The sequence below is a fragment of the Pongo abelii genome, chromosome 11 (assembly GCF_028885655.2).
Source record: "Pongo abelii isolate AG06213 chromosome 11, NHGRI_mPonAbe1-v2.0_pri, whole genome shotgun sequence".
NCBI classification, from domain to species: domain Eukaryota; kingdom Metazoa; phylum Chordata; class Mammalia; order Primates; family Hominidae; genus Pongo; species Pongo abelii.
In genome coordinates this window covers 68903476-68927313 of record NC_071996.2, presented here as the reverse complement: position 1 = coordinate 68927313, position 23838 = coordinate 68903476, and the positions used below count along the sequence as shown (strand labels likewise).

Below are 23838 nucleotides of genomic sequence, written 5' to 3'. Positions count from 1 at the left end.
CACATGACAATACATTTTCAGAATATCAACAGGTTTTTTTGAGTGTAAATAAATTCAGACTTTGCTAACACAGGCCTCTGGTTTAAAATTTAACATATCTTATTAGACACTATACAAATGTATTCTGCTTTTTAAATTTTTTATTTTTTATTTTTTTATTCTTCATCACTACCATGAAAATTTGAGTCTATTTACTGAATTGCTTAAAATACAGCAACGTAAAAGTAGTAAATGCAATTAGGCTGAAAGTAAAAGAAATGTTAGAAGAAAAATCTTGCAGCAATGGTAATCAATAATTTGAAAATTTTTGATTTAAAAGACAGACTCTAACTCAGCAGTCCCCAATCTTTTTGGCATAGGGACCAGTTTCCTAGAAGACCATTTTTTTCATAGACAGAGGTGGGAGATGGTTTTGGGATGATTCAAGTGCATTACATTTATTGTGTACTTTATTTCTAGTATTATTACGTTGTAATATATAATGAAATAAATACACAACTCACCGTAATGTAGAATCAGTGGGAGCCCTGAACTTGTTTTCCTGCAACTAGAAGGTCCCATCTGGGGGTGATGGGAGACAGTGAGAGATCACCAAGCATCAGATTTTCACAAGGAGCACACAACCTACACCTCTTACATGCACAGTTCACAATAGGGTTCGCACTCCTGTGAGAATCTAATGCTGCCACTGATCTTACAGGAGGCAGAGCTCAGGTGGTAATACAAGCCATAGGAAGTAGCTGTAAATACAGATGAAGCTTTGCTCACTGGCCTGCAGCTCACCTCTTGCTGTGTGGCCTGGTCCCTGCTGTGGACTCCTGCTCTGACTATTACTTTTATGATAAAAACTTGCAGTGTGAGAATCTTTAAGAAACTTAGTATTTAGAATGTGGATTTCTATAAATAGCAAACTAGTCTTTTACAGCTGCATTGAAGACCCTTGGGCCATTAGGTCTCTGTAGACCTCCCTGGCCTCACCTCTCTCTAAAGCCCCTTTAAAATCTTCAGAACTCTTGGTCCACAAACTGATTCTATCCCCATCATTGCTTTAAAATCTACTAACCTGGCAAGAATCAGTTATCACCACATCTTAGACTACACATTCAAATTTGCCAATACTCCTTCTTAAGGTAATCAGAACAACAAGAAAAATACCAGTATTTTCAAACTCCATTTCATAGTATGTAATTAAACTTTCAATTTAGTAAAGATAATGGAATACATAAATTTAAATAGCTGTTATCTCCTTTAGAGTAACAGCTTGGGAAGTTATATTTTGTAACATTAGCGATGTGTTTGCTGAAATATTTTTAAATGTCTCTTTTGGAACTATCTTGAGGACCTATTTATGTCTTTTTTAAAATTAATTTTTTTTCTTTTCTTTTCTCTTTTTTTTTGAAACAGCATCTCAGTCTGTCACCCAAGCTGGAGTACAAAGATCAGAGCTCACTGCAGCCTTGACTTCCCAGGCTCAACTGATCTTCCCACCTCAGCCTCCCAAGTAGCTGGGACCACAGGTGCACACCACCATCTCTGGCTAATTTTTTATTTATTTCTTTGAGAGATGGGGTTTCCCTATGTTGCCCCAGCAGGTCTTGAACTCCTGGACTCAAGCAATTTTCCTGCCTCAGCATCCAAAAGTACTGGGATTACAGGCGTAAGCCACTGCACCTGGCCATATATATCTTTGAGGGAAGAAAAATTTCTGATCCTTGAGAATTAACTTAATAAATGTAATATATATATGTTAAATGAATATATTAAAATACTTACTAAAAGTTAAAAAAGATCACAGCTACCTATAAATTATTATAACTAACAAATGTTGCATTAATATTTTATTGTTTCAAATACTATTAATGACATGTATTCATATAGGAAAATAAAAGTCTGGAACAATAGCAGTCAAGCTGTTAAAACAGGTTGTGAATTAACTTTGTTGTTATAGGGATCATTAGTTTCTATTTTGAATGTGTATATATATTCCTTAACTACTATTCCAAGTGTTGCCTTTATAATACATTGAATTTTCATTTCTGATATTGTATTTTTCATATGTAGAAGTTCCATTTTTGTGTGTTATATCTTATATTTCTCTCATCATATTCAGATTTTTCTTTACTGTCTTAAGTATATATAGCCAACTTAATATTACAAAATTTAATGTCCTAATTTGTTAATTCCATTATCTTTGTCATTTCTGGGTGTGTTTTTGTTGATTGACTTTTCTGCTGGCTCTAGCTCATATTTTCCTTCTTCTTTGCATGCCTGATCATTATTTTTGATTGGATGCCAGTCAATGTGAATTTTACGTTATTAGGTCCTTTGAGACGTGTTGGATTTTACTCTGGCTAACATATAAGCAAATTGAAATCAGCTGGGTCCTTTTAAGCCTCACTTTTAAGCTTTTTTAGGATAAATCCAGAGCAACGTTAGTTAAAGTCAATTCAGCCCCACTGTTAAGACAAGACCCTTCTGCAGAGTCTACCCAATATATCCTGTGTTATGAGGTCTTTTCACTTTGACTGGGGAGGATAAAATGTTACTATCCCTGTGTGAGGTCCAAGAATTTTTAACCTGCTACTTAACATTACAGTCATGTCAGTCATTTGCCAGATAACACTTCAGTCAAGGACAGACTGCATATATGATGGTGGTCCCACAGATTATAACACTGTATTTTTACTGTAACTTTTCTATGTTTAGATATGATTAGACACACAAATACTACTGTGTTACAATTGCCTCAGTACAGTAACATGTTGTACAGGTTTACAGCCTAGAAGCAATAGGCTATACCATAAAGCCTAAGCATGTAGTAGACTATACCATCTATGTTTGTGTAAGTACTCTCTCTATGATGTTAAAATTGCCTAGTGACACATTTCTCGGTACATATCTCCATTGTTAGGCAATGCATGACTGTAGTTCTCCAGCTTAGGGTAGTTTTGTTTTCACACAATTGCAGAATGCTGTCAAGCAAAAACTTGAGGTCTCTTTCTACAGATCTCTGGTATACACTCTGTTCAGCTCCCTTGTCTTAGGTGTCCTGTCCCAAATAAACAAATTCTAGCTCCCTCAGCCTATCAAACTCTTATTTTCTGGCTCCTCATGTTTCCATCTTCCTGAGCTGTGGTTTAGAAACTTCGTGTAGTATGCAGAGACAATCATAGGCTCACTTTCTTTCTCTTCTCTAGGGATCACCGTCTTATAGATAATGTTGCCCAATGACTGAAAACTAGTGTTTCATATATTTTGTCCCCTTATCTAGTGGAAGACTTCTACAAGGGAATGTCAATAACAGTAGTTTTGATCAAAAATAACTCCACAGAAAGCACATTATCAGCAAAACCATTGTTAGGGTAAAGGACCCATCAGTGGACTATGATACTGTGGGGAAAATTCTTCAGGAATAAGTAATCAACTAATATACTTACTAAGCATCTACTACATGCAAGACAAAACATTTATTTTTCTTCACATCAGTTTTCTGGCCAAAAAAATCCAGACCATGTCAAATTAGACGAGCAAACACTCAGATGCCAATACATTTAGGAAACCTCTTTTCTTCAGTTGTTTCATTAAGCATCATTTGTCCATCTCATCACTCCAATCTATGTCTGATAATCTTCATTGTATATTCTATTTCTTTTTAGTTATAATTTGAAGTTCTACTTTTGAATCCTACTTTTTAGCTATGTATACACAAAACTTGTAACTTTATTCTTCTATTTTCACAACAGAATAATTGTTTTTTCTTACTTTGTAATATTGCCGTGCAGCCAGTATTAGAAGGTGAAAGTATTTTTCTAATCCTATTTAATTAGAGAAAAACAAACTCTTTCAGTATTGTATTAATTTTATTGCCTTGATATTACTATTTTTTGTTCTTCCAGAAACTTCTACAGTTTTGAAAATTGCAGTGGCAATTGTGGAAAAGACAGAAGTGTGGATATCCATTTATTTCTCACTAAGGGAAATAAAATTCTTATTCCTACTCTGGTATGGATTGTATGATGTTAGTTAATTTCCATGACTCAACATCTCCACATTTTTCTATCCAAGTTACGTAAGGTCAGTTGTAAATATTTTTAGGAACTCATTGGTTGTTGGCTTGTTCAACCAGACAGGCTTTGTGCTTCCCTTAATTCAAGCCTACCTTTTAAATTTTAAAGGCACCATCTACTTATGTCTACATCTGATGCTGTCATTTAGTGTTTAATGAACTCTCAAGGCTGTGCAGTGTAGTATTTAATAAGAAATTTGGAAAGATACTTTTTCTGGGTTTAAACCGAGATAAAATTTCTAGGGCTGCCAGAAGAGCAAGAAAAACACAAACAGCTAATGTTCTGTAGACTAGGAATGGCACATAAAAGAAATGGAAAAGAATAAATAGTTGGAACATGAAAGAAAATTGGGAAAATAATGAATAATATACCTAATGCTTTGCCTATGAGCTCACAGGGAAAATCCTGCAAGGGATCCCTCAGTCAGACCAAGAGGATTTTATTTTTGGTTTTATTATTTTCCAGGATTTTATGTTTGAAGATCTCTAACAAGAACCTAGATATATTGAGAATAGTAACTTCTTGTTAATGGATGCTTAAAGTGGAATATATAATATGTTATATATTATATACAACATATGTATTATATATAACATATATTATAACATAATAATATAGTAATATAATATATAACAACATGTTATAATATGTAGGTTATATATAATGTATAATGCATTATATATGCCACTCTAAGAATGTATCTAACATATGTGTTATTCTAGATATAACACCAAAGGCATAATCTATAAGAGACATAATTGATAAGGTGAACTGCATTAAAATTAAAAACTTCTGCTCTGCAAAAACAGACAACAAGCCAGTGTTAGATAAATATTTGCAAAAGACACATCTGACAAATGACTGTTAACCAAAATATACAAATAAAGCTTAAAACTCAATAATAAGAAAAGAAATAACACAAAGAAAAAAATGGGCCATATATCTTAACAGACCAAAGAAGATGCACATATTGCAAATAAGCATATAAAAAGGTGATCCACATCATATATCACAGGGGAAATGCAAATCAAATAACACTTATGGTATCAACAATGGGCATGAGATACCACCACATATGTATTAGAACAACAAAAATCCAGAACACTGATGATATCAAGTTCTGGCCAAGGATGTGAGGCAACAGGAACTCTCATGTATTGCTGGTGGGAATGCAAAATGCTCCAGCCACTTTGAGGACAGTGTAGCAGTTTCTTTAAAAACTAAACATACTCTCACCATACGATCCAGCAATTGTGCTCCTTGATGTTCACCCAAAGGACTTGAAAAAATGTCCACACAGTAACCTTCACAAAGATCTTTATAGAGGCTTTACGCATAATTGCTAAAACTTGGAAGCAAACAAGATGTCCTTCAGTAGGTGAATGAATAAACTGTGGTACCACCAGTCGATGGAATATTATTCAGCACTGTAAAGAAATGAGCTATCAAGCTATGAAAAGCCATGGAGGAAAACTAAAAGCATATTGCTAAGTGAAAGAAGTCAATCTGAAAGGGCTATATTCTGAATTATTGCAACTATAGGACATCCTGGAGAAGGCAAAACTATAAAGACAGTAAAATGATCCGTACTTGCCAGGGGTTGAAATGGGAGATGAATAAGTGGAACACAGAGAATTCGGGGGAGAACTGAAATTACTCTGTATGATACTGTAATGGTGGATACATGTCATTATACATTTGCCTAACCCCATAGAAGGGACAACACCATGAGCTAACCCTAAATGTGAACTACAGACCTTGGGAGATAAAGAAACCTTAAAGTAAGTTCATTAATTTTAACAAATGTTTCATTCTGGCGGGGGATGTTGATAATGGGGGAGGCTATTCTTGTGTGGGAGTAGGGTTATGTGGGAAATCTCTGTACCCTCCCCTCAATTTTGCTGTGAACCTAAAACTGCTCTAAAAAATAAAATTTTAAAAATAAAAGAATGTGGCATTGCTTGCATCTAATAAAAAAGACCATTATTCCTATTGCAGTTGAACTCTTCTTCCTACACCTAACACCAATCAGGGAAGAGAAGGTGATTTGTCCAGAATATGGCACTCAGAATTATCACAAGTGAGCTAGTTCACCTTCAGTGTACAGTCTCAGTCACTGAAGTTTCCTTCCTTCACTAGCACATCTTACAAGTCAAGAATGTAAGGTCCAAAACCCCAGGACAAATCTCAGAAGCAAAGAAAGCAGCAGGGAAAAGTAGACCCCGGGATTTGATTTCCTTCCGGTTATCTTTAAGCATCATTTCCACGATAGAAGGTGTGGAAGCAAATAATAAAAGTGCAAGTGCCCGTCACTAGTGTTTATCCTGCAAAGTGGTCTGCCCTTTTGAGAGGCACGCTGCCCTATGGCCATCCTTTGATTTCTTCCCTTGGTGGAAATTTCCTGTTTCTCTTTGAGAAAGATAATTCAACCCTGTTTCCATTGTTCTTCCAGGCTGCTGTAGGAAAGCGCACGCACACACTCCACACAAAATGAATTTTTTAAAAATTTATTTTCACAGTCGCTCCTACCAGCTCTGAAATTCAGAACCCATGTGACTGATGGCATATTCAGACGATCGGGTCCCAGGTCTGGAAAAGCAGCCTTTTCCCCATGTTTCTTTCCCCACCTAGGACCTCCTCTGATTCTTCACTGCATCTTCGAAAGAAAATGTATTATTTGCTTGCCTGGAAGACTCTGCAATTCAATTGATTTTACATATATATAAAGAAAACAGAAAACAGCCTAGATACTGGTCTTGAGCGTCACCGCCCCACTCGCGGTTGTGAGCAAAGCCCTACGGAAGAAACCAATTCCCAGCCTAGACTCTTCAGAGCCCAAGGTCGGGGAGGCTCTGGCCTGGCGGTGTTGTCTGGCTCCCCACCCACTGCCCCAGACTCAGGGCTTTGCCATTGGTCCCACCTCCTCTGCTCCGGAGTTTTTCTCCAGCTCCCCACCAAGCCACACAAAGTGACTTCTCGGAAACGTTAGCAGATTCTGCTGAGCAGGAAGGGAGGAAAGGGATGATGGGGGCGGGGGTGAGATAAGGGAAGGGTTCTTCTGGCTGCCGGACACACACACACACACACACACACACACACACACACGCCCCACCCAATGGGTGGCCGTGGATGGCAGGTCGTGCAACCCCCTCCTCCGCCTTCTGTTAGCGCATGGTGCAGAGGCTACAGAGTCGCCACCACCGCGCCCCTAGCTGGGTCCCCGCCCTGCGCCGCCCGCAGGAGTGGAGAGAGGGAGGGAGGAAGGGAGGGAGCAAGGGGTGGGGACCCGGGCGTGCAGGGAGGAGTGGAGGAGGCAAAGCGGCGCAGCTGCCCTCGGGGAGGCGGGGCTGCTACCTCCCCGGGCGCGCCCTGGCAGGAGGGGCGCAGTCTGCGTGCAGGCGGTCGCCAGCGCTCTAGCTGCGGCTGTCGGCTTTCCAATTCCTCCAGCTCGGCTGAGGCTGGGCTAGCCTGGGTGCCAGTGGCTGCTAGCGGCAGGCGTCCCCTGAGCAACAGGAGCCCAAAGAAAAAGAAGCAGCCCTGAGAGAGCGCCGGGGAAAGAGAGGCCCACGCCCTCTCCTGGAGCCAGATTCTGCAGGTGCACTGGGTGGGGATGATCGGCGGGCTAGGTTGCAAGTAAGTGCCTTTTCTTTTGCTGCTTCGGTGGGGAGGGGAGGAGAAGTCCCCGGTCTTTCGCCCTTGCTCGCCTCAACCGCCACACCCACCTGTGTCTATTTTCACATCTCGGTTCTGGAACCCTGTATTACGCCACCCGGAAAGAAGAGAGGGGAGAAGCTTGACCCGGTGGTTCCAGCAATGGGAGGAAGAAGGGCTGGAAGCGTAGTTATTTCGATAGCTGGGCAGCTCCTGTGCGGTTTTGACTCTGTGGGTTTGCCGCCAGGTTCTGAAACTGTGGAAAGGAAGGGTAGGAATGCTTGGTGGTTTACTGTCTTTTATTTCTGTTTACGCTAGCAGAGTTGTTAGATGGACTTCAATTCAAGGGGCAGCTCACATTTTTTTACGAGCAAAAAGCATGTGCTGTATTTCCCATCTGCAAAGCTGAGCGTGCAGAACCAGCGTAGCAGATACAACCTGTGGGGACAGAAAAGAACCCCGCACCCCTTAAGAGCACACAAACACAAATAATTGACAGGACAGCTCTGCCCCTATTTCTCAGGGCAGATTATTTATTTTTTTCGAATAAGCACTTTATAGTGAAATTCAGAAAAGATGCAGAATCCTTTTAACTTTTTATCGAATTCAACTTGGGAAACTCATTTACTTTTAGGAAAAAATGGATATTTTCGTGGCTTATATTCAAGACAAAAATCAGAACAAGAAACTAGAAACATTAATGCCAGTTTTTGTGATTATAGTAAACATTTCACTCATTATTTTAGTTTTTTTTTTTTAAGTTGGAGCGTTCATAGATTATATCTACTGTGATGTTAAGAACAATTTACACGAGAAACTTAGGGGAGTTTTTAAGAAGCTAGTGTCAGTAAGATAAAAGCCAAATCAAAGTAAGCTTTCAAGGAAGTGATAGCTTGTCAGTTACTGAATAGGAAGTCAGTGTTGGGAAGTTCAGTTCTTTTCAGAAACATATTTATTATTGTTTTCTATTTCTTCTTCCCTGTAGACAAGATAAAGATTTTCTTTCTTTTTCTCTTTCTTTCCTTGTTATTTAAATATATTTTATGATTTTTGCTTTAACATCAATATAAACCTATTTTACATAAACTGCAAACCAAATCCAGTTATTAAACCATTTTATTGCAAATTCTTCAGATTTTTTCCACTATTTAAAAAAGTTTAAACTGTAATTTTTTCTTATAATTTATGGTGAGATTTAAAAAAAATATTGATTAGTTTGAAAGCTAGTCTTATCTGATCCCTGTGTTACAAATTTTCATGATTGTTAGACTAGCTTATCAACAACTAAACTCTAGACAGAATATGGTATTTAATGTAAAGAAGAATGTGCCCTCTATTTAGGCAACTGATAGTTTGGCTTAAGACAAGTTTTTTAAAATTTTGTAGATGTTTAAAAGGAGGTTTCCTTAAGTAAACCACTGTGCAGTTGTGGGACACAGTGATGTATTTTTACAGTGGCTGTATATATGATATGTCTTGATTCCTATGGTGCAGGGCTGGGCTCACAGAGTACCTGATGCTTCTACAGAAGAAAGATGAGTCAGGTCTGGCTCTCTGCCAAAAGCATCTTGGGCCTCCTGTCCCCTAGGGCCTGCACATAATCATGAGAGCCCTTCTGTGGTAATGCTTCTATGTTTTTACTACCTGTTGCTGTGCTGAGTTTCAGAAGCAAAGTAGATAAACAAACAAACAAATAAATAAATTCAGAAGAGCAATCAGTAGGGTTCTATTTATTTAATATAATCAACCCACTTTCTCTGTGGCAAGGAAAAAAGTAGAATTTTTCATTTTACGTGAATAATAAAATCTATTTTTTTATTTTCTATTCCTATTAGTTATGCAAAAGAGTGTGAAGCGCTAGAAGGATTTATATGGTACTTTTCTAAGACAAGTCATGATCTTGTAAAAGAGCTTAAAGTTTATTAATGTAAATGGAACATTCTAGATGTCATAATGATAATAATTTATGACTTTCCCTAAAACTCTGTCTCAGATTCTTTCCTCCCATCTTCATTATCTGAATAAATGCCTTCACCATCCAAGTATTGAAATCACCTTTGATTGCTCTCTTCCTTATTACTCCATTTCAGCCCTTTCCAGCCTGTAAGTAGATCTATCAATCTTATCTCCCAAACTTATTTCTATTTCATCATATGTCTCAGATGCCTCTCATTCACCCTCTTTTCTGTATCTACACTGCCACCAAATTAGTTCAGGTCATCATCGTAATTTACTTGGAATCCTGCCACAGCCTCCACATCAATCTCTCCACTTCTGTAATTTTCTCCCCTGCAATTCATTCTCTATACAAAGCAATACCATCCTGTCTCCCCTAACAAACATTGGCTCACAACTGCATTTAAAAAAAAAGAAGAAGAAGAAGAAGAAGAGGAGAAGAAGAAGAAGAAATAAACACGGCAACACAGAGACCAATTAGCAACAACAGTAAATGCCTTTCCTCAGCATATGGTTTACTCTCTGTTCTGTCCCTTCTCTCCAACCTCACCAGAACCTATTCTCTTCTCATTAAGGTGCTCCTGCCCAGGTGGTGGCTAAAACACATGAAACAATAGCACTCTTTAAGGCCTTTTCAAATGCTGTTCCCAATGCCTGAACTCTATGCATGCTTACTCCTTCTTAAACTTTAAATCTCAACTCGAGGTTTTTTGTTTTGGAAAGATCATTTTTGATCATCTTGTCAAAAGTAGGTTGTCCCCTGTTGGTCTTGATGTTGGAACCTTGTTTCTTTCATAATGCTTGTTACAGCATGCAGGTATTTTGTGAATTTGCATACCAAATACTCTAAGGGAACCCAGACTCTGTCTTCATTGTTGACTTAGCTTCCAGAACAGTGCCTGGCATCAAGTAGTAGGGGGTTCGTAGATATTTATATAAATAATAAAATACAAAAATATGGATTCTTCCAGAATAAAGCATATTAACCCTGGAAACATGAATTTTGTGATTCTATTTATTTTTTATTTGTCAAGCATTTAGTATTTTTACAATATCGTGGTATGATTTTGAGGAGGTAAAATTAAAATATCCTGAGATGTATTCTCTCTTTTATCAGTGTAGGTGATAATGTACTTAAAGGTAAGTAATTTGTAATGCATTCTTAGAAAGGCAGTGACCACAAATGTATTAAAATATATTTTAAGAAAAAATTGGATTGCATAAACTAATATGGTTTTAGTATAAGTGACTCCAAATCTAAAATGATAACCTTGTTAGGTTTAAATCTGTATCATCTAACAGAAATTTGAGGGCCAGTCAATAGTCACTGACTATGAATTTAAAATATTCTTTTAAAATAAACATAGATGCTTATGTGAGCTCAGTTGATAGAAATGTAGTCAGATGAGGCTGAGGCCATAAGTTAGGTTTCCACACGGTCTAAATTGATGTTTGTCCCAGGTACAAAGGGCACATTATCCAAAAATTTGAAGCATTCTCTAAGGAAGGTTCAGAGAGGCAATGTGGGCTTATCCCTGAAGACTTATCACTGTTATTAGAGTGGAAGTAAGGACTGTAAACTTCTTGCTCATAAATGATTGCATCATTTTTATACTAGAATTTTACCACACTCACACTCACACACACACACACACACTTTGTATGCTGATTTGCCTCCCCCGTTTATTTTTCCAGACTATACTTAAAGATATTAAGCAAACAACTAGTTTTGCTATTAACATTTGGTTGAAAATTTAGCTTACAGTTAGGTGACAAACTGATTAATGTTTTTTTTTATATAGCAAATGGCCAGCCACAGATTTTTGGTAAATAATTTGGTTACCACATTACATCTTGAAGGACTAAATTATTTCACTAATTGTTAGCAGGGATTTTAAAAAATTTGCTCTGAAGAGAGCATATTGTGGATGTTGTATTGGAGGCCATCTGTGTACTAATTGAAGATGGTCCTTCATATTACACATCACAAATTAGCTAATTTATTCTTTACAGAAGTATATGACATCTTCCTTTAGAACTATGTAGAGTTAGATTACCACTTGAGAGGCAAGCTCATATTAAAATAGATATTATAAAATTGTATAAAAATATTTTATATGAGGATTTATGAGAGCATCCAGAGAATGTAGGTAGAATACTTTTGTGGAATATGAGATAACAATTTTGGTGTCCTGCCATTCTAAAAAATGAAATTTCTTCATTGAAGGTTTCACTTACTCTTTCCTCTCTGCATTGCTGGAAGGAAATGGCTTTAGGCAAAAGAGAAAGCCATCAGCTCTTGGCAGCTAAAGGTGGAATGAAGTTTGGAGGAATGAAACCCTTCTGGGTGGTGAGGAAAAATGCCAGACCATGATAAAGTGAGGAAGGAAGAGGGGAATGCCTTGAACAGTGCCAGTAAGCATAATCTGCCACAGACAAATTTGAATTGACATATGTAGAACTGAATTATTCTATATCTTTTTAGTTCTATAGAGAAAACCATTCTTTCCACATCTCTTTTTAAAATAACAACTTACTGTAAGCAAAAAATATGTTGTTATTGTTTCTTTAACACAGGAGATGAAATATCTTTAGATTTTTTAAAGTGATATAACATGGAGCCAAAAATGCCATATATTACTGTTGAAACCTAACGTTACTTTAACTGTAATTTCCTTGCTATTCATTTTATGATTTCCTTTTGTTATGTCAAGTGTTGGAGAGACTGCTATTACTGATCATAAATTTCTTTAAAATGTCTCCTTGGATTTTTTACAAAGCTTTCTGAATCATTTATCAAAATACAATAAAGCTCTAATTGCACCTGGGATTGTTCACTTGGAAATTTAGAAAGAGTGCGTACATTTACAATGTCATTAAGTTAGCATCCTGCCCTGCAATGAATGCCCTTTTTCTTTTTTTTTTTTTTTTTCCTTCTTCTCTCCTGCATCTCATCTTCCAAATGTTTGATATGTACGCCAGTAAGGCAAATTTTACTCCACTTTTAGGTCAAACTGTTAGTACAAATAATTGGAAAACTGGGCCTCTAAAGAAAGATAAATAAGATTAGAAACATGCATTAAAATATAAGTATTAAAAACATTCTCATAAGATTTTTAATAAAAATTTTATGTGCTATATGCACACCTAGACTCCCTGTATTATCTGATTTTTAAAATTTTTTTGTTTTTTATTTTTTATTTTTTTGAGACGGAGTCTCGCTCTGTCGCCCAGGCTGGAGTGCAGTGGCACGATCTTGGCTCATTGCAAGCTCCGCATCCTGGGTTCACACCATTCTTCTGCCTCAGCCTCCGAGTAGCTGGGACTACAGGTGCCCACCACCATGCCCGGCTAATGTTTTTGTATTTTTAGTAGAGACAGAGTTTCACCGTGTTAGCCAGGATGGTCTCAATCTCCTGACCTCGTGATCCGCCCGCCTCGGCCTCCCAAAGTGCTGGGATTACAGGCATGAGCCACCGCGCTCAGCCCATTATCTGATTATTATTATTATTATTATTATTTTAACTGGGGGTAATTTCACTGGATGTGGTATCTGTCAACTTTTACTAGTTGCTCCTACACTATGTGTTTTTAAATCCAGTGTGATTATTTTAAAAATATGTCATCTTCTTGAGAGTCTATACTTTAGAATTTGAAAAAAGAAGTAAATGTAGATATTCAAATCCATGCAGATGAGTAAAACAGGGAAAAATGAGAAAAATGTTTCATGATAATAAAATGTTATGTCAGGCACAGCTGGTCACCCCTGCAATCCCATCACTTTGGGAGGCCGAGGCTGGAGGATTGCTTGAGCCAGGAGTTCTAGATCAGCCTGGGCAACAAAAGGAAAATCTGTTTGTACAAAAAAATTAAAATTTATATTTCATATATTGATTTAAACTCTACTAAATGACTATTCTTTCAAGTCCAATAGACAGTGTATTTTTTAGGGCTCAGAGTAAAGACAATTTATTAAGGACATTTTGAATAGGATGAATTAAATGCTTTATTGGTAAGTGATGCCTTTATCTGAGTGATTCCTTCTAGGTAAATATTATGGGACCAATCTTTGTAAATGATCTTTTCATGGAACAAAATATTATAAAGTTGAAGTGATGAATTTGTTTCCCTCTTAACAAAATATGTATTCTTGTTACCCCGTGCACAAACTTGGCTCATGGTAATTCAGGTAGGAAAAAGGGAAGTGGCCTACTCAGGGATCAACTGGGAATAAGGTTCTTATAATCCCATGAGATCAGCTGACAGACTTTTAGGAATGAACACTTGTAGAACAGCTAGGCAGAGAAGTGCCTTTCAAAATTTATGTTACATCTCTACTATATTTCAGACTGTAAAATATTTTTATAAAGTGTTAAAAGCACAGATAAATAAATTTGAGTTCCAATTAGTATAGTGAAAGAAAGTTTATTTTTCCCAAATATTTCCTTTACTCAGTACATGGTCTTAGTCAAATATTAATTTCTTAAATATTACTTTCCTGTAAATTAGTAGTATTTACTTCTAAGGACTATATGATATATTATATATATAGTATATTATATATTAGGAGATATATATGCATATACATCATAATTTGTTTTTTCCAAAACAGCCACTTTAGTGTCTTACACATGATAAGTAGATATGAGTAGATGTTCAATAATGATATCCAGACATTTAATAACTTAGAATATTATAATCAAAATGCATTCTTTCTTTCTTTTTTTTTTTTTTTGAGACCGAGTTTGACTCTTGTTGCCCAGGCTGGAGTGCAATGGTACGATCTTGGCTCACTGCAACCTCCGCCTCCCAGGTTCAAACAATTCTCCTGCCTCAGCCTCCCGAGTAGCCGGGATTACAGGCATGCGCCACCACACCTGGCTAATTTTGTATTTTTAGTAGAGATAGGATTTCACCAGGTTGGCCAGGCTGGTCTTGAACTCCTGAGCTCAGGTGATCTGCCCACCTAGACCCCCCAAAGTGCTGGGATTATAGGCGTGAGCCACCACGCCCAGCCTCTTTTTTTTTTTTTTTTAATTAAGTTTCAAGGTACATTTGCAGGATGTGCAGGTTTTTTACATGGGTAAAAGTGTACCAGATTCACTCTGTTGCCCAGGCTGGAGTGCTGTGGTGTGATGTTGGCTCACTGCAACCTCTGCCTCCCAGATTCAAGTGATTCTCCTGCCTCAGCCTCCCAAGTAGCTGGGATTACAGGCGTGTACCACCATGCCCGGCTAATTTTGCAGTTTTAGTAGAGATGGGGTTTCACCATGTTGGCCAGGCTAGTCTCGAATTCCTGACCTCAGGTGATCCGCCCACCTCGGCCTCCCAAAGTGTTGGGATTACAGGTGTAAGCCACTGTGCAAGGCCAGCAATTATGCTGTTATAAGGAAAAATACATATGGAAAAGTTTACATCTTGCTAACATTACTGATAACATTAATGTAACAGTCTTATGTATGGACGTCTCCTTAATGCTAACTGAGCAGTTTGTTAAGGGATTTTCATATGCTCCGTTTAAATCCTCATGAGCACCATTTGAGGTGAGAACACTAAGGCTCAGAAATTACCTAACCTTTCCAAAGACTCACAATGGTTACTAAACTTGAATAACATACACATTTCTTTTATAGGAAAGAAATCTTATATATTCCAAGAATACGTTTGCACATACCCCACACAGATACACCTGGTGGTTACGCTACCAAGCATTCTATCAAATATGTTTAACCCTTAATGGAGCTAAAATAAAATTACATTTGCAATCAAACATACTAAATCATGTAATTACAGTTAATAGAAAACAACAAAAAAAGAAAGATGGAAGACTGCTTCAATTTTCGTCTTGAATACCAATTCCTGAGGGGTATATTGTGTTAAGTCAAAATAGAGATTTTGGTGTAAGTTTGAAGACGTTATGAAAAGAGTACCTATGCATTTAAAGTGTTTTTGAAGTTGTTTTATAGGTTGAATGACTTCACTTTCCTGGTCTAGGAGTATTATTGCACTACTGTGACTTGACTTTGCTATGATTCGCATATTTTCTTTTAACATTGAAAAATTGAAATGGGAAAAAGGCCTTCCCCAAGGTAGAAAATATTTGAAAAAAGAGGAATGGTGTAATTAAAAGGGAAATATGTATAAAATGTCTAGGGTGGGCCAGGCATGGTGGCTCACGCCCGTAATCCAGCACTTTGGAAGGCTGAGACAGGCGGATCACTTGAGGTCAGGAGTTCAAGACCAGCCTGGCCAACATAGTGAAACCCCATCTCTACTAAAAAAAAATACAAAAAGTATCCAGACACGGTGGCCGGCACCTGTAGTCCCAGCTGCTCGGGAGGCTGAGGCAGAAGAATTGCCTGAACCTGGGAGGTGGAGGTTGCAGTGAGCTGAGATCAAGCTACTGCACTCCTGCCTGGGCAACAGAGCAAGACTCAGTCTCAAGAAAAAAAATAAAAAAAATGTCTAGGGTGAAGTTTATTCTGAAATGGAGAAGAAACAGGGAATGAAGATACACATATTGAGATCCTGGAGCTAGGGGATTGAGAAGTATGAAAAGCAAAGTGATCTTGTGCAGGATAAGATGACGGTGTTCATTGGAAGTATTTATATATCTTGGAAAATAAAAATTTAGATATTCTATATTGGAGGAGTACAAATATTTAGAGCATCACAAATTGATACACACAAATGAAACCTAAATCACAGTACTTATTGTCACAAAGACTCAATTATCTATGTCAGTTAAATTGTCTAACATCAATAATTCAAGAAGTTGACTTTTAAAGGTTTTAAAACATTTTTGGAAAACTAATTTATTTTACATTATGTTTATAATAATTTTGCATGCAATTTTTTAAATATCTATTATCCACTTAGATACTGTACTTTGGGATATAAAAACCATGGGAAATTTGGCCCTTGAGTTCTGTGATATATCTCAATCTATTTTAGTGATTTGTGGATTGGTAGCTTATCCTCTAGACTAAGTGGTTAAGGTTTTATCAACATTGCAATGAGATAATCACTCACACCTGTTAAGATGGCTGTTATAAAAAAGTGAAAAGTGTTGTTGAGAATGTGAAGAAAATGAAACCATTGTCCACTGTTGGTGGGAATGTATAATAGTGTAGCTGCTATGGAAAATAATATGGAAGTTCCCAAAAAATTAAAAATAGAACTACCATAAGATCCAGCAATTGAAATCAGGATCTCAAAGAGATGTATGCACTTCTGTGTTCATTGCAGCATTATTCACAATAGCAAAAATATGAAAACAACCCAAATGATCATCAACAGATGAAAGAGTAAAGAAAATGTGGTCTGTATATAAAATAGAATATTATCTAGCCTTAAAAAAAGAAGGAAATCTTACTATTTGTGACAGCATGCATGGACCTAGAAGAGACATGCTAAGTGAAATAAGTAAAGGGACACGAAAACTTTTGGCAGTGACAGATATGCTTAACAGGTAGACTGGCAGATAAGAAAAAACAAAGTTAAAGCTGAAATTTCCAACTGATTTATCTTAGCCTAGTGATTAATCATTAGATCCGGTCTAGTTGGCCTCCAAAATGTGTAGGTCAGGAGTTGGCATCCAAGTTGGTATTGGTGCCATTGAGGTTTGTAGGGAGGGAAGACCTGGCAGAGATCCCAAGGGCAGTGGTAAGTGGCTGCTGAGTCCCTCCAGGCCAGCTCCAAGAACTCGCAACCTCACTCTTCTCAGCATTCATACTCTTCCTGGAATTTAAAAGCAATTCCTTCTTTCCTTCCCTCTTTCTTTTTTCCCTCTCTTCCTTCTTCATGAAGTTTTTATTGTAGACACCAGATACAGCAATGAACAACATATGGAGATGTGATGCCAATTTTAAGAGATAATGAATAGATAAATATTCGCCACTATCCATCATTGTACCATACGATATGCTGTGAAAAACAATAAAACAGGACAGAGAATTGAGAGAAGGAGGTATTATTTAAAGTGGTCTGAAAAATTTTATACAGGAGTATTTGAGTAGAGACATGAAGTAAATGAAAAAGTAAAGGAGCTAGCTAAACAACTGAAGAATCATTCTAGTCACAAAAAACAGCAATTGCAAAAGCCCTAAGGCATATTTGATGTATTTAAGGAGAAGCAAGAAAGCCAGTGTGGTTGAAATACAGAGAGCAAGGTTGAAAGCAGAAGATGAGGGTTTTTCTTGGTTTTGTAGGGATTACTAACCTGCACTGAGGGCTGTGTGATAAACCAATGCTAAAATTACCGGCATGGGCACAACTTTGGAAAGGGATGAGTGTGCTCTTTTTTAACTGATTCTCTTTCTGGACATGGGTAACATAAAATCAGAAAAAATGTTTGAGAAGTCTCTAATTTCTATACAAAAATAATGTTTTTGTCTTTTTTTGTGATTTAGATGTAAGTGTATATGTACATGCATGTATATGTATTTATGTATTGATTTACTATTTATGTATATGTAAATGGATTTATATTTAAATGTTCTATATTCTCTTCCTGTCTGTAATGGATTGGATTCTTGGCACCTCTTACTATCTGGGGCAGGGGGCAGGGCTAATAAGACAAAGATTACAATTGAGAGTAATTTTAAATGTTTACATTTTGGAAACTTAAACAATGGTGGGAGTACAGTAATATTTTGTATATTTTGATCAATTTTTATGTTTATTATATGATTATTTCTCATGAAATAGTGGTACTGCATAGATATAAATGACTACTGCCTAGCAAAACAGATACCAAGGAGATACCGCATGTTGTCAGGGTTGACCCGTTGCTAACTGCTGTGATTTTGTTCTCCTACTGACTCTGCCTTACAGATCTCAAAACATGCTAGTGAATTTAAAAATATATATTTTGGTAAAATATATATAACAAAATTTACCATTTTAACCATTTCAAATGTACAATTTAGAGGCATTAAGCACATTCATGCTGTACAGGATCACCACTATCCATCTTCAGAGCATTTTCATCATTCCAAACAAAAACTCGGTAACTATTAAACAATGACTCCACACTCCTCTCTTCCCCTATCACCCAGTAACCACTATTCTACTTTCTCTATGAATGTGACTATTCTAGGTACCCCATATAAGTGGAACCCTACAGCATTTGTGTTTTCATGTCTGGCTTATTTCACTTAGCATAATGTTTTCAAGGTTCATCCAGGTCATAGCATGTATCAGAATTTTATTCATTTTTAAGGCTGTGTAGTATTTTATTGTGCATATACACCACATTTTGTTTATCTGTTCATCTGTTGATAGACACTTGGGTTGTTTTCACTTTTTGGCTACTGTGATTAGTGCTGCTATGAACATTGGTGTACGGATAACTATGTGAGTCCCTTCTATTAATTGTTTAGGATACATACCCTAAGGTAGAATTGCTGGATCATGTGATAATTCTGTTTAATTTTTTGAGGAACCACCACAGTGTTTTCCACAGCAGCTGCACTATTTAATATTCCTATCCGCAATGCACAAGGGTTACAATTTCTCCACACCCTTGTCAATGTTTCTTTTCCTTTTTTTTTTTTTTAACAATAACCATCCGGCCAAGTGTGAAGTGATATTTTATTGTGGTTTTGATTTGCATTTCCCAAATGACCGGTGATGTTGAGCATCTTTCCATGTACTGATTGACCTTTCTTTGGAGAAATGTCTTTTCAAATCCTTTGTTCATTTTTAATCTGCTTGTTTATTTTTTGTTGAGGAGTAGGAATTTTTTACATATTGCCAATGTTAATCCCTTATCAGATATATGATTTGCAATTATTTTCTCCCATTATATGGATTGCCTTTTCACTTTCTGGTAGTGTTCTTTGATGCACAACAGTTTTAATTTTGACAAAATCCAATTCAGCTCTTTTTTTCTTTTGTTGACCGTGCTTTTGGTTCCATGTCCATGTGCCAAATCTAATGTCTCGAAGATTTTTCCCTATGATATTTTCTTAGAATTTTACAGTTCTAACTCTGATGTTTAGGTCTGTGATTCATTGGTGATTTTTTAAAAATTCCTATATAATTCATAGACTCTAAGACAGTTTCCAGCTTTCCCATACCCATTGTCCCCAGAGATCTGGATTTTAGTCTGAATGTGCCTTACTCTGAACATGTGCCTTCCTTTTCAAGAACTCCCATTTCATTTTGTTTTGTTCTGTTTTTTCTTTTATACCAGTATTAAAATTTTTGAGTTGTTGTATAAATATACTAGCAATTTAGGAGAATTCCTGATGGGAAAGAATATCCTTGCCTAGCTAGTTAGTGAATTTAGGGACCCTTCATTTTCTAATCCTAGATATGATTAAATCAAACAAGGATTCATTGTGCTGTGGTTATAATCCACACAGACCCTTTTACAATGCTTTGCACAGAGAAGGTGCTTAATACTTGAGTAAACAAATTGAATTAATGAGTAAAAAAGAAAAGCTATCTTGTTTTCTCAATGGTCAAGTAGATCAATGATTTCTACTATTTAGAATCTTAGATTTATTTTAATAAAGCAAGTTCAAAAATCTCCTCTGTCCGTTAATTTTTAGTAAAGTCACTTATTTTTCACTCAGTTTTGTTAAGGTGTTTTCTGAAGAGTTTGTTACTGAAACCTGAAGTTTTAAGGTTAGCATTTATACCACAGATATTTCTTGTTTTTAGACAATCCTTGTGGAGGTTAAGTCCCCTAGGCAATACCTTTTCCCACTGGGGAGTTACAAGCAAATGAAAAATGGTGACTATTTGTGGAAACTCCAGGTCACTAAGTAAATTTTGCATTTTCATGAAAATATGACATATGGACATTTAAAAAAATGAACAGGTCAATTCATCAATTAGAATAATAAAAAGAAGTCTTTAAATAAAAGTTAAGCACCTTTGTCATTGAATTGTTGTGAACCGTTTTTGCCTGAGCACTTGCTTTATCTCAGAACCCAAGCCTCCTGGTCAAAGTTATAGTCCTAATAAATTTAATAATTTTTAAATAATAATTTAATAATTGTAATTCCTTCTGGAATATAAATTTGATCAGGAGTCTTGGATTCTGAGATAAAGCAAATGTTTAGGCTAAACACTTCCTTCTGGAATATAAATTTGAGGAAGGATAGGAATGATTTTCTTCCTATTCATTTGTTATCCTGTGATCGCTATCTAATTTAGAATATTCTTCATGACTCCAATCCTGTTTATATCTGTGAGGTTCTGAAAATTCTGCCCCAAAATGGCAGAAAGTAAGAAATACTATCACACATTTAATTCACCCTTAAAAAAATAGCCATACCCTTTATCTTTGAATATATTTTAAACAACAACAACAGAAAGAGAATGCATTTTAAACAATATCACATGAGTTTCATCATATTCCCAGATTATGGTGAGGGTTATTAGATACCTTGCCATAATCACAGCCTTTAGTTCCAAGAGAGAGCAGAGGAATAAGAAACACAGGAAGTCATATCTATGAACATGTTAGTTTGCAAAAGGTTTGTTAGTAAACTCATGTTATTTATACCGTAGTACTTTACCATCTCCAGATGAATTTCCACTAAATAAACTGTTCCTTTAGACTCCTAAAACCAGATTACCCCCTTCCTTTGCTAATATAGATCCTCAAACAATGTCTTCATCAAAAATCTTATGAGTAGATATCAGTAGTTTTGACAATGTCCACAAATGTTCCAAAGAATACTTTGGCATGCATGCTTCTTAACTCACTTATTTTGATATTGAATTAAAGGGCTTTTAACAATTCCTGCCCCATCAGGAATATTTCGTCAGCAGCTGTTACTGTTCTTGGATTTTGCCTTCTTGAATGAACTCCTAGTCTTTTCTCACTTTAGCATTAAGTTCTGGAGCATCTGCTGCTAATGAAAAATCCTCTGACCCATGCTAGAGCATTTTCATGTTTTAAAAAAAAAAAAGTTCCTTGTGTTTTGCTGGCTATTGCCTAAGCTCATTATTTTAAACTTTCGCATAATTCTGCTCAGTCCTAGAGGGTCATCATTACTGTCAATGATTAACCTTTTATGCACTTGCCACATTTATTATTTTCTTACTTTCGATTATTTTATTATTTTTCTTTGGTTCCCATGATATTCCAATGTTTTTGTTATTAAATCTTTCAACGTCCTCGGTGTGTTCAGTATATTCACATTTATCAAACCTGATGGATTTAAGAATTTACATAACCTTAAAAGCAAGGCCCACATCCTGTAGGCACTGAATGAACTAATGAACTTTGTATTGGCAGGACTAAAATGGCTGTGTGTGGCATATATTGCCACCTGTTGGTAGAAGGCAATGTAGTCTTGGTTTTGCTATAAGCATACATTTTAGTCTTTAAAATATTCTGAGTTGAAAGCTTCTTAAGAAGAAAAGGTTTTGTATACACAATACAAAAGCTTTTCTGTTACAAAGTAAGCAAATATATTCTCGTTCTTAAGAACATTAGCTTTAGGTATACAAAATCAACTTAGAAGAAAGTTGCTAAAATCACTAATAATAACTTAAAGTGTAACAGGAAATGTGCTAAGTGATTAAAATTCAGTGTCTAATTTTTTCCACTAAAATAACCTTATAGAATTATCATTTTCAGCTCTGTTTTGCTATATAAGAACTGAGCTTTAGAGAAGTTAATTAAATTCCCCAAGGACATAAGCTAGTAAGCAGTAGAGATGTGATGTGAACCCATGTCTCTCTTACTCTGGAGCCATGAATTTAACAACTGGGTTATGCTGTCTTACTATTTTACTGCAGATCTACATTTTAAATTAAAGCCATAAACATGTTTGGCAAGATAAAACATAGGTAACAAATATACACCACATAAGATTTTCGTAAGGTTTTGTGTTTATTGGCCAACTCATGGCTTATTATTTAAAAATTTCAGTCTTTATAGGGAAGAAGGATAATAATCTTGCTGTTATTTATTTAGCCTAGGCACTGTGGTAGGCACTTTACCAAAACCATTTCTATTCTACATGATAACTTTATAAGACAGATATACTTCTCTCTTTCATTAATGGGGAATTTGCATAATGCTGCAGAGCTAATTATATGGAATAAACAGGAAATTCAAACCTAAGTCTGCCTGATGCCAAAGTTATTACTATGCACTTTCTCCTAAATCATGTTGATGTTTTCAGGGAAGTGGATACATGTATAATAATATTGGAAATACATTTTCTCTCTAATTATTTAAATAAGGGTATAGAACCTGTTCTGCAGCCATAAGTCTGTGATAATTTTGTGCTGTCAATAAAGTGTCTTAACTAACAGAGAGATGGGATTTAATGTGAACTAAGAAGTATTTTCTGTCTTCCTTTATATATGCTGTATAGATAAGACTTCATGAATTTTTTATTAAAACGTTCAGATATGCCAGCAAATATTGACACTAATCTTAAGTTTTCCCAGGGTAATACACTTCTTAAGATTATAAACTTTCATTTCTTATAAACTTGAGGAATACTATATTTTAAAAGGCTATACATAAGACTAACTTCTATCTTAATGATAAAATAATAAATATAATATAAATGATTATTACAGGGTATTATGAAATGACCAAATCACAATATTTTAATAATCATAGAATTTAGAAATAAGTCCCTATCAGTTGTCTGAATATAAAATTATCACATATACAGCTTAATTTGTTTTGCATACCAGTTGTTCAAATACTATAAAATGCCATAAAATTGAATGATTTTAGGACATGAAATATTGAACTACTCTTGTTGAAGTTATTAAACTGGTTTGCCATCTACCAAATTAAGCATTTCTGAGAAATAATAATTATTTTAAGAATTTATTTACATGATTAACATAATGTTACTTATGAAGGATGCAATGGTAAGATTTCAGCAATCAGGCAAGTATTTAATGAAAAGTATTTGATTTCATACATATTGATACACTTAACATTAGAGGCTCTAAAATGAGTAGCCAGCCTGCCTGTTTTTCTTGTGTTATTATACTTGGCATACTTTGTTTTTATAATCTAAAGAAGAGGTATTAAAAAAGGAGTCAGAGCGCTTACCATTGGCAGTTCCTTTTAACCTTTTAAGTTAATTTATAAAGATATTGCAATCCCAATGAAAATAAAAATAGAAATTTTCCCATTTGGAATTAGATAATCTGAGTCTAGTTGGGA

The 23838-nt window shown here is 35.9% G+C and overlaps 1 protein-coding gene across 6 annotated transcripts in view; it reads left to right on the top strand.

The window, feature by feature from the left end:
* The first annotated feature begins 7393 nt into the window (after positions 1–7393).
* The window catches only part of SCN9A (sodium voltage-gated channel alpha subunit 9), a 178853-nt gene continuing 162408 nt past the window's right edge, over positions 7394–23838 (top strand). For 3 of the 6 annotated variants that reach the window (XM_063712844.1, XM_024243381.3, XM_024243377.3), the window contains exon 1: positions 7395–7700. The gene's annotated coding sequence lies outside the window, so the exon portion shown is untranslated. Of the gene's footprint in view, positions 7701–23838 lie in introns of all 6 variants that reach the window. The other 3 variants (XM_024243379.3, XM_063712845.1, XM_024243378.3) reach the window with 2 other exon arrangements.